Genomic DNA, 7,403 nt, shown 5'->3' with positions numbered 1-7,403 from the left:
CTGCCAAGACCAAATCAAGACTGTTTGCTAGCGGGGCCTTTGTTGCCGTCTGCCAAATAGTGAGCAGGAGATGCTCCATTAGTATGCAGCCACTGGACAGAGCTTTCACATGACATGAGTAGCCAGAAAAGAGCTCTCCAATTCCAGATGGCCTTTGAGGGGCAGCGACATGAAAGACCCGCTCATTTTTGGAGGTGCCGGATGCTAGCCGCCTTCGCAAACGCAGCTGTTGCACATGCCGCCTTGCTTGAGTCAATCTTACATTTTATGAACTAAATGTGCATTTGTTCGGACTGATATAACAATGAAAAACTGCTCACGAGACCTGATGGAATTTTTTTTTTTGTTCTCACATAAATAGCTTGGCCTCGTACTGTCAAAAACGCTGCTTCAGGACATTTCATGTTTTTTTTTGGGTTAAATTTTGTATAACTTTATCTACCTTTAGTGGCGCCAGACATTCAAATCAACAAGGAATTAACAATTTTTTTGGCGGCTGTTTGACTTGCTGGTAAACAAACCTGTGCTAGTAAAACCTGCTTTAAGTGCATTTAGCTCACGATTACCCGTGCGGGGAGGTTAGTTAGGCTTTCATCTCTTATTTGTGTTCAGGCATCACAGATTGTCTTGATGCTATTTTGTGGAGGGGTTGGTTGGCCATGCGCCAAGCAAAGGCAGAACCTGACACTTGATGACTCAAATCTGAACAAGCAGATACCAGAAATGATGACAACATATTTTTTAAAACAGAATTCCTCAGAATTGCTTCAAAAAGCTTACGTGTCATCTCGTCTTGTTTTCTCCATTATGCTAGCTAGAAGCTAATTTTGTATTCATAGCAATATTTTCAAATACTGAATATGTCTTGCTACTTCTCATCAAAGATGGCGATGATGCACCTTTTCATATTTCTCATACATGTTCATCAGCAGTCCGCCCGCCGTTTGATAACGAGGTGTGAGGCTGAATTCCAAAACTCCATTAAGAGGTGATAGAGGGAGCTCCGCGGAGACGCCGTGCGGAATTATGGCCACGTTCAATAACGATGCGGGGGGGCGCTTGCAAATTGGCCCCTTCGTGCCCACCGAGGAGTGAGCGTGAATTCGCAAAGCCTCATTACACAATCGCCTTTCTCCTCCGGGTCTTTTGAAAAGCCAGAATGCAATCCACTGAGGGTGGGTGGGGGTGGGGGGGGGGGGGGGGGGGGGGGGACTGTTTAATTCTGAATGTGGGCCGCGCTAGACAGAGTGTGTCAAGTTGTAAAGACAAATAATTCACCGTTGCTGAGCTCGATGAAAGGAAGCACGTCAAGACAAATAGCGGAAACATTGGTGAGCAAATCGAAGTTTTTGGACACTGAGCACAATGCCAAGCCTGGCAAATGTTTTTTTTTTTTTTTTTTTTGTATGTTGCTGAGCGTTGAAGGCTATCTCCATATGACAGCTGTCTTTTTAATTTCTCGCTCCTCAAATTTCTACACAAAAGGTGAACGGCCACATTTTTTGCTTGCTTACGTTGATATTCCATTTGTTAATGTGAACTAAAACGATTCGCATTTTGCAGCTTTTTTGCTCATGAAAAACGGCTAGTAGTCGTTAGTCCCAATAAAAAAATAAAAATAATATAAAAATTATAATAATAAATACAGTGGGGGAAATAAGTATTTGACCCCTTGCTGATTTTGCAGGTTTGCCCACTTACAAAGAATGCAACGATCTACTATTTTAATCATATGTACAGTGAGAGACAGAATCCCCCCAAAAATTCCAGAAATTCACATCATATGAATTTATAAAAATTGATAACCGTCTGATGAGGAAAAACAAGTATTTGAACCCCTGGACAAACAGCATGTTAATATTTTGTAGAAAAGCCATTATTGGCCAGCACAGATGTCAAACGGTTTTTATAGTTGGTGACAAGCTTTGTGCACATTTCGGCAGGGATGTTGGCCCACTCCTCCCTGCAGACAGCCTCCAAATCATTCAGGTTTCGAGGTTGTCGCCTGGCAACTCGAATTTTAAGCTCTCTCCAAAGATTTTCAATTGGATTCAGGTCTGGAGACTGGATTGTTGATCTGCACAAGGCTGGGATGGGCTACAAAAGAATCGGAAAGCAACTTGGAGAGAAAAGATCAACTGTCGGTGCAGTTATCAGGAAATGGAAGAAGCACCACACCACCGCCAACCTCCCTCGGTCTGGGCCTCCACACAAGATCTCACCTCGTGGGGTCTCCCTGATCATGCGAATGGTGAGGAATCATCCCAAAACCACAAGGGGGGAACTGATGAATTAACTGAAGGCAGCTGGGACCACAGTTGCAAAAGAAACGGTTGGTAACACACTACGCCAGGGGTCACCAACACGGTGCCCGCGGGCACCAGGTCGCCCGTGAGGACCGCATGAGTCGCCCACAGGACTGTTCTAAAATTTGCTCAAATAGCAGCACTTGTCAGTGAGCTGCATCTATTTATTTTACAGTCAAACCTCGGTTTTCGAACGTCCTGGTTCTCGAACAAATCGGAATTCGAACAAAAAATTTGAGATTTTTTTGCTTCGGTTGCCGAACAAAATTCGGAGGTCGAACCTCGCGAGATGAGCCGGGAGAAGCCGAGAAAACCCGACAGCGCGGCCCGGATGCCGGCTGACTCCGTCGTTATTGTATTTACGTTACTTTGAGGATTGTAAGCCTTAACCATGCCCCAAAGAAAGCAAGTGGGAGCAGTAAAGCCATCCTAAAACACAAAGACGCTCTTAAAGCAATGCGACAGTGAGCGCCCGGCTCGCTGCGGTTGCGCGATCGGACAAAATTAAGCTCCCTGCGCACTGAGGTCCACTTAAATTTTGGAAAATACATCAGTACTTTAAAAATATTTTCTAAATTTTAGCGACGGCTCTGTCGCAATAATGCGATCAGCACGGTGCATTTGCACGGTTGGCGACGCGCTACGTTTGCGCGTTCGGCGGTGCGCTGCAGTTGCGCGATCGAACAAAATGAAGCTCCCTGCGCACTTAGATCTACTTAAATTTTGGAAAGTACATCAGGACTTTAAAAATATTTTCTAAATTTCAGCGACGGCTCTGTCACAATAATGCGACCAGCGCGGTGCAGTTGCGCGGTGGGCGACGCTCCACGGTTGAGCGTTCGGTGGTGCGCTGCAGTTGCGTGATCAGACAAATATGCGCAAATGAAAAAATGCTTTAAAAAGGTGTGTGTGTGTGTGGGGGGGGATTGAAACGGATTAAATTTTTTTCCATTATTTGTAAAAATAGATTCGGAATTCGACCGATTCGCTTCTCGAACCGCCTTCTGGAACGTATTGTGGTCAAAAACCAAGGTTTGACTGTATTTTTGCTATTCTTGTTAAAATCACACTTATATGTGAACTGGAAATGACAATAATAACACATAGTGAAAGCCAAATTGAGCAAATTGGCTATTTCAGAACTGTGTGTCAAACTGGTAGCCCTTTGCCTTAATCAGTACCCAGGAAGTAGCTCTCGGTTTAAGAAAGGTTGGTGACCCCTGCACTACGCCGTCAAATCCTGCCACGCACGCAAGGTGCCCCTGCTCAAGAAGAAACATGTACAGGCCCGCATGAAGTTTGCCATTCAGCACCTGGACGACTCAGAAGAGGCCTGGAATAAGGTGATGTGGTCAGATGAGACCAAAATAGAACTTTTTGGCCTCAACTCAACTTGTCGTGTTTGGAGGGCAAAGAACACCGAGTACAACCCAAAGAACACCATCCCCACCGTCAAGCATGGTGGTGGCAACATCATGCTTTGGGGGTGCTTTTAAACCAAGGGGACGGGACAACTCCATCGTATTGAGGGGAGGATGGACGGGGCCATGTATCGTGGAATTCTGGACCAACATCTCCTTCCCTCAGTGAGAAAGCTGAAGATGGGTCGAGGATGGGTGTTTCAGCACGACAACGATCCTAAGCACAGCGCCAAAGCAACAAAAGAGTGGCTGAAGAAGAAGCACATCAAGGTTCTGGAGTGGCCTAGCCAGTCTCCAGACCTGAATCCAATTGAAAATCTTTGGAGGGAGCTTAAAATTCAAGTTGCCAGGCGACAACCTCGGAACCTGAATGATTTGGAGGCTGTCTGCAGGGAGGAGTGGGCCAACATCCCTGCCGAAATGTGCACAAAGCTTGTCACCAACTATAAAAACCGTTTGACATCTGTGCTGGCCAATAATGGCTTTTCTACAAAATATTAACATGCTGTTTCTCCAGGGGTTCAAATACTTGTTTTTCCTCATCAGACGGTTATCAATTTTTATAAATTCATATGATGTGATTTTCTGGAATTTTCTTTGGGATTCCGTCTTTCACTGTTAGAATGTACATATGATTACAATTATAGATCGTTGCATTCTTTGCAAGTGGGCAAACCTGCAAAATCAGCAAGGGGTCAAATACTTATTTCCCCCACTGTAAATAAATATATAATAATAAATAATTATAAGAAAATATACATATAATAATTGTGTGACCCAAAAAAATGGCAACCGCTATAGTGTGCTGGCAAATTGTAAAAGCAGATTGATGGACTTCGACTCAATATATATTCATTCAAGTCTTTGCTACTCGTTTGTGGGTGGTTCCAAATAATCAGGCCAAATTCTCGTCAAGTCTTTTAAGCCCCGGCTGGCTCGATCTGTGCGCTTGTTGAACTTGACCGTGTCCCGTGGTGCTGTCCTGTGTGCACAGCTGCGGCGCTGGCTATATCCTGCCCTTCCTTTCCCTCTTGTCACAATAGATGCAGTTAAATTTTTTTGCAGGTGTCTTCATATGATCGGCCACCCAAAGTCACTTTGCTCTGGACGCAGACTGAAACCTGTTTCAGACTTTAATGGCACCGTGCTTGCTGTTGTTTCCTCCTAGCCAACATTATTAAAAAAACAACAACAGTCTATATTTAATCCGTTCCACGGCCCAGTAAATCTGCTGCATTGTTGGCTTGCAAGTTATTCATAAATCACTTTGAACCACTGGTGTCAAACTCAAGGCCAGGGGGTCAGATTCGGCCCATCATATAATTTTATGTGGCCCGCGAGACCAATTTTACATCGACTTTGTATCATTACTAAAATTACAAATCGACTCGAACCCTAAATAGGGAAAAAAAAGTCACGGATTGATTGTGGAACGTTCCGCATTGTGCTTGAAATGAACGTGGAGTTGATACGTGCAAATCCACCCTGCTCACATAGCTGAAGCGCTACGACAAAGACGAGATGTCAGCGGCTGTTTAGTCAGGTGCTCGTCGACGGGCGGGACGATGACGGTTGACTGTCTGTTAACTCGAAGTGACGGCCCGTCGCATCAACACCTCGTGGTGTTGCTCTTGAAAAAAGTTGTGGAACAGGAAGAGACTTGAAACAGAAAAAATAAAGAATTTCATTGCTAGAGACAAAATAACATCAGTGAGTCATAGACAGTTGCCTTCGGGCCAAGTTGGTCTTTTCTGTCTCAACTTGCAGGCGGCTCCGTTCACCACAGAGTTTAATTGAAGCAAGAGGAGGAATTGACACTTATTTAATGTAAAGATACATTTCAAGACATGCTAATGTTCTAAATAGCAACATTTACCGTATTTGCCGGTGTACAGGTCGACTCGGTGTATAAGTCGACCCCCTAAAATTCGACGGAAATTTACGATTTTATGATATATCCTTTGTATAAGTCAAGCTCAATTGTTGCATTATATTAAACTTCAAAATTCAATATGCGAAATTTATTGACGAAATGTGTTCAAATTCCGGGAGGCCGTGCGCATGCAGCTGTTTATAAGCACCGCGGAGGAGATCGCGGCCGGCGAGCTCGCACACGCCGCCCGGCACCAACGGGAGGCCGGAAATAGCTCCAAGCCGAGCGGATCGGCACTTTATAAGCACCGCGGAGGAGATCGCGGCCGGCGAGCTCGCGCACGCCGCCCGGCACCAACGGGAGGCCGGAAATAGCTCCAAGCCGAGCGGATCGGCACTTTATAAGCACCGCGCAGGAGATCGCGGCCGGCGAGCTCGCGCACGCCGCCCGGCACCAACGGGAGGCAGGAAATAGCTCCAAGCCGAGCGGATCGGCACTTTATAAGCACCGCGCAGGAGATCGCGGCCGGCGAGCTCGCGCACGCCGCCCGGCACCAACGGGAGGCCGGAAATAGCTCCAAGCCGAGCGGATCGGCACTTTATAAGCACCGCGCAGGAGATCGCGGCCGGCGAGCTCGCGCACGCCGCCCGGCACCAACGGGAGGCAGGAAATAGCTCCAAGCCGAGCGGATCGGCACTTTATAAGCACCGCGCAGGAGATCGCGGCCGGCGAGCTCACGCACGCCGCCCGGCACCAACGGGAGGCCGGAAATAGCTCCAAGCCGAGCGGATCGGCACTTTATAAGCACCGCGCAGGAGATCGCGGCCGGCGAGCTCGCGCACGCCGCCCGGCACCAACGGGAGGCCGGAAATAGCTCCAAGCCGAGCGGATCGGCACTTTATAAGCACCGCGCAGGAGATCGCGGCCGGCGAGCTCGCGCACGCCGCCCGGCACCAACGGGAGGCCGGAAATAGCTCCAAGCCGAGCGGATCGGCACTTTATAAGCACCGCGCAGGAGATCGCGGCCGGCGAGCTCGCGCACGACGCCCAGCACCAACGGGAGGCCGGAAATAGCTCCAAGCCGAGCGGATCGGCACTTTATAAGCACCGCGCAGGAGATCGCGGCCGGCGAGCTCGCGCACGCCGCCCGGCACCAACGGGAGGCCGGAAATAGCTCCAAGCCGAGCGGATCGGCACTTTATAAGCACCGCGCAGGAGATCGCGGCGCCTCATTGGACTTCCAGCGGGCCGCGCACTCGCGCACGCCGCCCGGTTCAAATTTTCTAAGTGCAACGCACAATGAGATGCATGAGAAACGGCCTTGGTTACCATCACATTTGAAGCGATGAATACGAAGTTAAATTTTATGACTCGGTGTATAAGTCGAGGTCGATTTTTTTCGGTCGATTTTGGATCGAAAAAGGTCGACCAATACACCGGCAAATACGGTAGTACAACTGAAAATATCGATCATTTCTGACCTCTTTATGTTACAACTTGGCGCACTGTGAAATATATAAACACGACGAATAAAAATGAGTTTTTGGTCACAAGTTCCAAAATTCATTTGCATCTTTTTTTCCCGAGTTAAATAAATCCAAATCCAAATGAGGCTCAATTATGATGCAAATCACATTCGTGTCAGGCTTGTTTGTCTCTATTTTCTATCTCAAAAAGTGTTCTACTTATTTTTAAAGTGGGCTCAACATCAATATTGTTTTTACCGCAATTATCAAAAGGGCACTAGAAAAACTGCTTTCCACAACCTTGAGGCTCCTTCTGCTCTGACAGTAAGCTGTGGCT

The sequence above is a fragment of the Syngnathus scovelli genome, chromosome 6 (genome assembly GCF_024217435.2).
Source record: "Syngnathus scovelli strain Florida chromosome 6, RoL_Ssco_1.2, whole genome shotgun sequence".
NCBI lineage: Eukaryota > Metazoa > Chordata > Actinopteri > Syngnathiformes > Syngnathidae > Syngnathus > Syngnathus scovelli.
This window is presented reverse-complemented; position numbering follows the sequence as displayed.